This window comes from Lacerta agilis, chromosome 13 (assembly GCF_009819535.1).
Source record: "Lacerta agilis isolate rLacAgi1 chromosome 13, rLacAgi1.pri, whole genome shotgun sequence".
NCBI classification, from domain to species: domain Eukaryota; kingdom Metazoa; phylum Chordata; class Lepidosauria; order Squamata; family Lacertidae; genus Lacerta; species Lacerta agilis.
In genome coordinates this window covers 11,886,176-11,897,443 of record NC_046324.1, presented here as the reverse complement: position 1 = coordinate 11,897,443, position 11,268 = coordinate 11,886,176, and the positions used below count along the sequence as shown (strand labels likewise).

The window sequence follows — 11,268 nt, the reverse complement described above, 5'->3', positions numbered from 1 at the left end:
TCAGTGTTTATTGTGGGGGGAGGAGGGGAAAGGAGATTGTGAGCCGCTTTGAGACTCCTTAGGGTATTGATAAAGCAGGATATCAAATCCAAACTCTTCTTCTTCAATATGACAGGCTTCAACTATTCCAAAGGAGGGAGGGGGACTGGATCTGGCTGGGCTGGCGGTATGGATCCTGATGTCTCAAGGGTAGGACTGCCTATTTGTCGACCACCTGATGTCAGGTGACCCATTTTTAACAACTTGGAACCTTGGGCATATATGGGATAATGTGATCCTCATAGGTAAACTGGTCCCAAGGAGGACATATTGTGGATGGCCAAGCAGCCCACTGATAAAACTGCCTATGAGATCAAGCATTCAGGGTTGAGCATGTTTTCCCTTCCCCTTAAACCTTCCCTCATATCTTGCTCCTTTAATACTCCAGCCTTCAAACTCTGATCTTTTATTGGCATGCAGGCTGCTCAAGATGCTATAGTTAAAGGTTGTGTCAGCACTTTTACCATAAAACCCATTTATGAGAGGTTTATAATGCGAGCTATAAAAGCACACTCTGAGGATGAAAGGTGCTACACAGAAAGTCTCAGACTGGTTTTTCTCTCCCCCTCCCCCCACTTTTGGCTTTCCAGGAAAGAAAGAAAAAACCCAACCAACCACACAAAAACCTTCCACATAAATTGGTTTTGCTATTTTAAGATTATATGAGCGTTTTGTTTTTTAAAAAGCCAAGTTCACTTATTTAATGCACTTTTGTTTGAACAGATCATAACCAGCAAGTTCAGAAATCAGGTGGCTTTTATTTATTTATTTTCAAAGCAAATGAAATAAGACCCACAGTCCTGGCTTGAAATCTATAATCGGATTAGCCGGTGACGCTTAGAAACTTTCATCAGCTGAAGAGGGCCAGGGGGAACTTGCGGAAAGCAAAAAATAGCAACAAGCAGAGGATGGCAACTACTTGTTTTCCTGGAGGGTCATTTTGAGACTGTCTGACACAGTGTCAGGTCATGTATCCACAGCAATGACTAGAGGAGGAATGACTGCTGGGAAGAGCACAGAGAGAAGAAACACCATAGTGCACCTGCAGCAGCACAGCCAGATGCCTTCATCTGCCCCAGCTGTAACAAAACATGCCTCTCCCATATCGGTCCTTGCAGCCACAAGCAGGTGCTGTAGTAACCCTCCAACAGTTTGACTTCACCACCAAAGGCCTACCCCTCCATTGTCTCCCGAGACAGATGAAATATTTCATGCTCTTTATTCAGCTCATAGTAGTGAGGAATGTAGTTCCCCCAAAACGTTTGCTTTATATACACTATTTACACAATGGGCCCCACGTGATTGGCTAATTCCAGGATACTCCTGTATGCCAATCGGAGTGCAGATTCACTTCCACCTGGAGCTGGATTGGGTGGTTCCTGCGGACCAATCAGACTGCTGCAATCTCAATCCTATTGTTCTAGGACCAATCAGCCTGCTGCAGTTTGGATCCTATTCAACTCAGTACATAACACAGATGAATGCCAACATTTTGAGAACCAAGTGAGGTCTGGCAAACTGGCACCTCCTCTACACAAGACCTGAAGTGGCCTGAACTTGTGGTTCCCACAAACCAGCTTTCTAGTCTTTGGTGTCTTCCAGAAACTTTGGACTATTACTATTCCTGGCCACTAGCTGTGCAGTCTGGGTCTGATGAGAGTTGTAATTAAAAACAAAAAAACAACAACGACAAAACCACCTGGAGGGGATCAGCCAGGCAAAAGTTGCTCTAAACTGTTTCGCATCGCTTAGAGATCATTGTAGTTAAGCGACAGATAAATTGTTTAAATAAAATAAATAAATAAATACACACTCTTCGCTTGATGAAGTCAAAATAGTCCATCACAGATCAAATACTGCAGCCAGAATTTTCATTCATCTCAAACCAGTGCCACCTTTCCTGATTCAAGATATTTTGCTGGCTGGGGTCAATGACAATTTGCCTTCACGTTCCACATTGAATCTTACTTCAGACATTAATGACAGGACAATAACAGTGGTCCTCCATCACCTGCAAGGACAGAGGATTGGCTTAATCTAAGGAATTGACTAAACACTGTAGCCCTACTTAAAAGGCATGATCTTTCTCTTTGCGAATATTCCCAGCTAATAATGGGAAGTAAATACTTTGGCCACAATCCACCAGCGAGATGGGCACACTTGAACTCCCTGAAATCACTCTGGGCTGGACGGTGGCAATCATCTCTGGCACGTAAAACACCAACCTGCATCCTTTGGGGCTGAGAATATCATGGAGCATGCATTTTAAGAAAACAAAACGAAAGTGAGTAAATAAAACGAGTGTCTGCATTCGTGTCTCCACTCTATATTTTTCAGTTTTCAGTTTCACCGAGTCTGCCTTAGTTCAAAAGTTTGGGCCAGCGCAAGCTTCTAGCTGGATTGAGCTGAAACTCAGCGTGAAGCCTGGAGGCTGCGCAAGTTGTTCTCTAAATGATGTTTACTCGGCCTTATAGCAGTGCCTGCTTATCTTCATTCATGCCCTGGTTGCATTTTTGTAAATAAAAGCAAATACCACAAAGACAGCAAAAGGCTCTCATCTAAATGAAACTGAACTTGGTGGCATTCCAAGTGGAACTCCTCACCAGTCATGCAAAGTGTAAGTGCAGTCTTCCCCAACTTGGTGCCCTCTGGATATTTTGGACTACAACTCTTATTGGCCTCACCGAACATGCACAATGATTAGGGATTATGGGTGTTGCAGTCCTCCAATGGGTTGGGGTAAACAGTCATTTTGTTTAGAAGAAGTCAATGTATGTTGCATTTGAAGAAGAGGAGGGTTCGCAGCAGGGGTAGGAATCCTTTCTCATCCTGAGGGCCGCTTTACTTTCTGGAGAACCTACTGAGGGCCACATGCCAAAGGTTAATGCACCAGAGGTAAAACCTTCTCAGGAATGGCGTCTGAGGAACTCCTGTAAAAGTTCCATAGTTTAAATATATGCTCTTTTGCCTAATTCAGATGTAATTCCCTTTGGGACAATGCCCTTCTTATGGGTTTTATTCAATATTACACCTACTTACAATAGATCTATTGTAATGAATGGATCTATGTTAGCTATGTCCATTGATTTCAATGGGGCTACTCTGAGCAAAGCTGAGTTGGCAACAACTCTTATGTACTTCTTTTTTTCTGTGATATTTTACAGAAACTTTTTTTTAAAGGCCTGCTTGCTATACATTTCTTTTTAAACAAAGTTCTGTTAGATTAGATTCAATTTCTTCTTGAAGAGGACTTTGCCTTCCTACTCAAAAAAGAGGAAAAGAACAAAAATAAAAATAAAAATAAAGAAAATGTGTCAAATTCTTTGAATGTCTTTCAATAGCTGAATGCTATTTCTATGAGAAATCATTCCTAATTACAACTCTCTCTAAAAGCCTGTAACAGACAAGTCACAATCAGGACAACAGTTTCTTTATCTATATATCTATATATATATTAAAAATTCTCTTGCAATGCAAATAAGTGTGGTGTTCTAACTTATTTTACTCATTAAAGAAAAAGTCATTATTGCTTTAAGCTGTAAAGCTTCAAAATATAAGAATTAAAGGAAAGAAAATCGATCTTGTCCTTTGCTAACGTTCTTAGCTACTGGCGAAAAATAAAATGTGTACACACACACACACACACACACACACAATGCCTTCCATCCTTCTGAGTTACATTTAAAATTCTATTAGTGTGCTGTTGGAAGAATGTCATACGTTTCTAGAAGCAGAAACTGAATTAATTTTTATAGATCTTATTGTCCCCCCCCCCCCATTCTGCTTTGTCCCCTTTCCCCCTCCCAATGTTTGTAATGCTGTCTTAGAAACTTGGAAATATAATTTTCTTCCTCCTGATATTGTCTTTTTCCATTAGGCAAACACTGATTATTTTCTCCCCTGTGTTTTGAATGGAGATAAAATTAACACACCAGCAAAACCCTTTTTTTCCACACAAGTTTACGTAACGAGTTCCTAAGAAAAGTTATAATCAACTTCAAAACATTTGCTTTTGTTTAGTTCTTCTAAAAGGCCACGATTTGAACTGCAAAGGACTGACTGTGGCAAGGCTACTGCAGGAGAGGCAAACACACAATTGAAATGTGATTATTAGACTATGCACAGAGGATTACAATTGTGAAGCAGAAGACAATACACAGAGTCTTCCATGTTTTACTCAAATTTAACCTTTTTTCTGCCAAACTGATTTGTTGCGCGGTCAGGCGAAGTCCCCCCGCACCCCGGGGCAGCCCCTGAGGGAAATAAAGACTCATGACAACGTTCTAAGGGATTAAATTGGCCACAACTTTATTAATATTTCAGATGTAGGAAGACCTTGGCTCAGGCATTGGGCGTTTATCCTTCCCAGCCCCCCAGCCGGGGTTCTGGGTACCTTCAGGGTTATCCAGCATGATTGGGAAGTGGGCTAGTCTGGAGAACATATGTTCAAGCAGATAGCCCACCCCCCTATGTTCGCTGCCGCATTGACGACCCTGGGCGTTTGGTCAATGCCTCCCCCTGAGACCCCTTTAACGGGAACCCTGTTATCGCCGCCACAATGGGGGCTGGGGTCACCGCCCCACGCCCCCCCAATCCTGTAAATGACTAAAGGATTCCGCCCAAGGCCTGCAACCGCCAAAGTTGTGACGAATTGCTACGGGAAAGGCGAAACCTGCCAATGCAGGAAAATTCCTTTCCGGCCCTTCAACAGCGACCTTGTCATAGCAGCGCCTGCGTGCCTGTGTGGCTGTGGAAAAAGGGTGGTTAAACCTGCAAAGTAAGCATCAGTTAAGGGAGTGGGGGGTGGGGAAGCTCTGATTCCAACGGCTGCTTCCCAGGTATGACTCAAGATCTATTGTGTGTAGTGCATAATCCCTCCCTCTACCTGGCCAATCCCCCTTTGGCAACACCTCCCAGCCGGGATTGGGCGGCTGCTAGCATAGGTGGAGTCCACAGGTATCCCAACCTGGGAAGGTGAAGCCAATCCAACTGCCAGGAGCTGCCACCGTGATTCAAAGGGACCCCTCGCAACCCCGCAACATGCGCACCCCGTTTTGATGTGGGGAACGCTCATTATGCTTTATGCCTGAGCAATGGTTAAAAGGAGACTTAACTATGGATGTCCACACAGGCAAGCCATGGTTGGTGAACAGCCGGCAAGTCAGAATCAGAAATCTTCGTCTGATGCATGTTTTCATACCAAGGTTTATGACAGTTGTGCTTTGATGTGTTGTCTGAATGGATGAACCATAGTTACAGCCAATACGCCACAACAGACATGAGAGTGATCATACTGAACTCGGTCCTGAGAGGATGGAAATTGAAGCAGACACTCAATTTTAAACCATGGCTTGCCTTGCTGCATGCTTGAAGCTCAAGCCTCTTGAGTTCCAAAGGATTTCAATCCTAAACCGTGGTTAATGCCAACTATGGTTTCACAGGATGTCAGAACGAAGCCACTGGCATTTTTTGTTTCTACTGCTAGGATCCAGAGCTTTAAAAAAAATCCCAAAGCTTGAGAAATAAAAATACACATGTCCTCAGTAGTCTCTTGCATGCCTGAAAAGGATGGAGTTATATTACCATTAGAAGCTTGTCTGCATTCCCTGGTTCCTGTTTGCATTTCAGACAATCGCCATATGCAGATAAGACAATGTTGACAGTTTCTGCAATTGGGACATTTTATGGTGACACTGCATATACAACTAACATATGACTGTGTGATTATATGTGTACAGTATTTAGGGTTTTTGTGTGTGTAAACAATACCATTGAATTATACATGGTAATAAAAAATGTGATTCGTTTGCATTAACACACACTCTACATCTGAGACTGAGTGTCTATAATACTCTTTTACAGATTTTTCTTCTTCTTAGTGGAACTTATCTCCAAGTAAACATGCATAGGATAGGGGCAAAGCATGACAAGAGAATGATTTGCAGCAATGCAAAACAAACAAACAAACAAACATAGCACACAAACAAACCTGGTCAGATCAGCGTTGGGCTTTTGCTACCTATACGCACTTAAAACTCAAGAGCCACTACATCATTCCCAAAAGTCATTAAAGGCAGTTTCCACAGAGTGCATTGACTAGCACTGAAATTAAAAACTGAGCAGAGAGGATTATTTTAAATGTGCCCTCCTTTGTTCCCTCCAGCCATCCAGATACTTTGAGAACAGAGAGCTTGATATTGAAGAAATTGATGTACGGCTCTGCAAGCCCACAGAACAGGGTGTGCTGTAAAGAGAGCACACAAAGAACTGTGTGTGATTATGTTATGTGTGCAAGCATCATGCACAAGACACACCTATCCTAGGAAGAGACAAATCCAGCCATTTTCAGCCTGTTTTCGCCCATAATCCAATTCTGTTCCTTTTCTGCATTGATCTGTGGTTTGTTTGTTTGTTTAATAAAGACAAACCTCTCAAAAATATGCATTTAAAGTGTGTTTGCTCTCAAAAACATGTACATCAACTTGTACTTTGATACACTTAAATTGCTGAGAATTGCACCAATACATTCAGAGAAAGAAGGCTGCCAATGGATAATTAAGTGTGTGCGTGTGCCTGGGACCTCATGGTGGAGGCTGGATAAGAACATCATCATCATAGTTACTTCAGATCAGAATTTGCAGTGATTAAATTGCTTGACTGCCCATATTTTATGCTCGCTCTAAGTTTTCATTAAGAACTATGCCTCTGTGAGAAAGATGGTAGAAGAAGAAGAAGAAGAGTTTGGATTTGATATCCCGCTTTATCACTACCCGAAGGAGTCTCAAAGCGGCTCACAATCTCCTTTCCCTTCCTCCCCCACAACAAACACTCTGTGAGGTGAGTGGGGCTGAGAGACTTCAGAGAAGTGTGACTAGCCCAAGGAGACGCGAACCCGGTACCCCAGATTACGAGTCTACCGCTCTTAACCACTACACCACACTGGCTCTCATGGTAAGCAGCATTCACCCATGAGACTGTACTATGTACATTCAGTTTTGTCCTAAGTGTCTACGTACTTTGCATTCCCTGAGGAATAGCCATATGCTTTGGGGCACACTAGCAAGGAGAAGGTGCCACATAGGTTACACGCAGCTCTGTACAGAGCAAATCCATCGCTGAGATATTAGCCTTTGGTTCATTCTTTATGGTGGCTGTCATTCAACACATTTACATGGTGTGTTCTAGGTATGCTGCCTGTGTGCAAATTGTGAAGGAGGGATGTCTCTCTCATGATTTCTATTTTCATATAAATAGCTCCCAAAACAATAGGGGAAATTAACTGAACAATTCCGTCTTAAGCACCCCAGAGCTATAAAGGCTGCCCTTGCAGAAAAATTGCTGCAGTTCTCCCTCTGAAATCTGGCAGGATTCATCTCCTCAAAAGCAGCTATTATGCTTATAAATTTCATCTTGTGCTGCTAAAAAAAATAAGAGTTGCAGATGCTTCTTTTTTGGGTGGTGGTAAACTTTGAAGGTGACCAGTAAACTGCCTTATGTCTGAAATTTGGGACACTTTATTCACTTCAGACAGGATAGCTATGCCTGAAAATTTCATGTACTTTTGTCAAAAGGAAAGAAGTTATAGCAGTTTACCTCAAATAACATATTATGGAGGAGACACAAAGCTTTCATTTGTTTCCCCCCTGAATTGTGATACAGACAATTAGACAAACGCTGCAACCTCTCAAGTGTTTCAGACTGAATCTTGCTCTTTTTCAGAGTGCTGAAAGTGGGATTTGGGCCAAATCTCATTGGTGCATAGTTTTCCATTACTCAGCCAGATTCCCCTGACCATAGTCCAAGTCATTGTTTTACAAAACAAAGTAGTAATAGGCAGACAGGCAAAAGAGGGCAAACTCACCCATGGTATTTTTAAGTGTAACATTCCTGAAAACCAACAACACAGTTTCTTAAACATAAATTGCTGTCTTCAGGGTCTATATAGGTACCAGCTCAGCTATACCCAACCACTACAATTAAGTTGCAGTACTGAAGCGTTTTTCTTGCTGAATCAAGTTCCATAAATTGATCCTAATCCTTTAAACCTCTCCCTCCTGAAAAAAACAGAACTGCTCATTTGTTATTGAACCAGCCTCCCCCCTGCCCTCCACTCGTTTGACAAAATCATATTAAAAGAAATTGATTTCTGCAGCTCATACTCTTACTGAATGAGGCAGCATTGTATCTCATTCGCTCGCTGGAATTTTGCTAAGCAAAATGAATTTATGTATTATGTATCTATATCTATTGAATTACATATAGTCATGCATATTACATATATTCTGAAATAGTATTTGTGTGTGCGCATGCATCCACGTACGGGTTATATTGTGTGTGTGTGTACATATTACAGCCTACAATTTGTCTGTGTTCCTGGCTTTAAAATAATCTAATTTTTCTAGGCAACCCTTACTGTGCTTGAGATTCCCCTAGGACGTAAACAAAATAAGCAAACATATTCTTTCAGGACTATTTTTGTGGTGCAGCCAAGGGAAGCAATATGCTATATTACGTTTTTAGCACCTCCTTTGCCGAATCTTGTGCATCTTTGCCAGCTGTACGGATGTCAAATGTAATTGCTCATTTTTTTATTTTTCTTATTTTAAAGGGCAGTTAAGATTATATATATGTGTGTGTGTATGTGTGTATATATATATATATATATATATATATATATATATATATATATATATATCACTGGTCTATTGCCAACACACAGAATATGTAAACTGTAGGGAGAAGATTTGAGGATCTATTGCTCCTGCTAAAAACAACATCAATGATCAAACAACTGCCTCCCTTAACATCAAAATGACACTGTAAACAGAAGGGTGGTGGACTTAGCCGTTAGGAGCAGTAGTATGCTCCCTTGGTTCCACAAATATAGTTCCCTAACCTACCGTACAAAATCATTCAGAATACCTGTTTGTATGACCCACTGAGGAAGATAATACAGCAATAAAATTCAACTCAGTAACAATTAATTGCACATGTATTAAAAACCCAATTAAAACTATTTAGTTTAATTAATTCAACAAAATCAATGAACTTAATCCAGTGAGACCAGTTTTTCAAAGTCTGGTAGTCGTTTATACCTCCAGTGCCCCTCACTGGCTTATCTCTGAGTACCTCCAGGGGTAGCAGCCCTGGAACCCATTGGGTTAGAAGTTTCTCCAGAGTAGGGCTATGGGGGTTCCTGCATCATTTAGAACCCTACATGATTTTTGTTCTAAACCACACTGGGTGTCCCTACAGGTAAGCACGGTTTCAAAACCTTCAGACACCATGGATTGGAAGGAATTTAGCATTTTTTCTCAGCCTTCGTACGTGTAACTGAAATAATCACACATTCTTTCACTGTTTACTCCTTCCTTCTTCCTTTCCTTATTTCTCTGTTGTCTCTTCTGATTTCTGTTAGGACAAGGGTCATGGAATCATAGAATCACAGAATTGAAGAGTTGGAAGGGAACACGAAGGTCTTCTAGTTCAACTCCCTATAAAGCAGGAATCTTTTGCCCAATGTGGGGCTTGAACCCACGACCCTGAGATTAAGAGTCCCATGCTCTACCAACTGAGCTATCCCAGGCTACTACATCCATACCATACCCCTAAAGAGCTCTTGTGCCACTCTAACAGTCATGGCTTCCTCCAAAGAATCCTGGGAACTGTAGTTTGTTATGGATGCTGAGAGCTGTTAGGAGTTATGATCCCCAGCATCCTTAATAAACTACAGTTTCCAGGATTCTCTGGGTGAAGCCAAGTGTGTTCAAGTGGCACAAGAGTGCTTTAAATGCACGTTCTTCATGTGACCCAAGTCAACACTCTATCCATGACAGCACACTACAGCACATAGACTACTGAAATCAGGTTTGGCACCAAGACTTGGCAACCTTGGGCAAATGCCAAGGCTGATTCCCAGCACTCACACTTTCCATGGCTTCTCAAGCTCTAAGCCACCATGTGAATTCCTTGCCTAACATTGTTCTCTCCCAGTGCATTGTGGGAAACATAAAGGGCTCCATTGCCAGGCAAGCTCACCGATGCAGGAAGAGTCCATTCAAATCTAGAGCTGGTCCTACAAAGGTTGATTAAAGCAGAGCTCATCTTAGCAACTTAGACTGGGCAGGTGTTATAATTTCTCTGCTGAAGGATGGCAATGAGTTAACTAATCAACATAACTTTTTCTTCCTTCTCTCTCTCTCTCTCTCTCTCTCTCTCTTTAACTCTGCAGAATAATCAGTTTGGAAAGTTAAGTCCTGCAAGGTGAAAGAGAGAAATCGTGCCATCATATTTTTCGCCTTCTTCTTCTTCTGAGGCATCCCTATTTTCTCTTCACAAATATTAATTTGAAACTGTGAAAAAATAATGCTAGGTGGCAGAACCCAAGGAGGAAATTATCTGTCGTTCCTATTCAGAGCTATACATTTCATGCCAAATTGAAACCCGAGGTTCATTTGAGCTGTTTTTGACGCTTCTCTGTGGCAGAAATGAAAAGAACCGGCCTCGCTCAAGGGTGGGTCTGTGACACTTAAGCGTGTCTCACAGCTACTGTGCTCGTCCCAGATGTTCACATTGTCACAGCTGCTACCCATAGTGAGGTGGGGGGGGACCACACTCTTCTAGGCATATAACACAAAAAACATCTCACTTTCCTCTGTGCTCAGATGGGATTGCTTGTGACTCTCATTGAGCGGAAGCCACACAGAAAAGTGTTAACAGACTTGTGTTATCTTACATTTCTCCTACAATCAGATCCTTATATTATAGAATTGCTGGCTTCCCATCTGTTTCTGGGGCCAATTCAAAGTGCTGGTATTTACCATGAAAGTAGGGATTGGCAAACTCAGGCCAGGGGGGTCAAATGTGCCCCCCACCTCTTTCTCTGGCCCCATGGACTCTCCCAGATGCTCCAAATGTTCCTGTTTTCCAGGGACAATCCCAGATTTACAAAAACAGTCCCGGTTTTTTATTTGATCCTGGAATATCCCACTTTTACTTAAGCCAGCCAATAAGGATGGTCTGGAAGCTCAACCATATGGTTGCCAGGTTGGTGAGTGGGGCATTCTGTGTCAGTTTGTATTTCATGGTGCAGAAAGCATTGATGTGATATGAAGAGATCTTCCAGGTTTCCTGCGGTCCGCAACCCGAAAACACGTAACCTGAAGCGGCCGTAACATGAGGTATGACTGTACAGTGGTACCTCTGGTTATGAACTTTATTCGTTCCGGA

The 11,268-nt window shown here is 42.1% G+C and overlaps 1 non-coding gene across 1 annotated transcript; it reads right to left on the bottom strand.

Moving 5' to 3' along the window:
* Positions 1-9,552: 9,552 nt before the first annotated feature.
* Positions 9,553-9,626, bottom strand: TRNAK-CUU. Its single transcript has one exon. It is a non-coding gene; the product is annotated as a tRNA-Lys (tRNA).
* Between the last annotated feature and the right edge of the window lie 1,642 nt (positions 9,627-11,268).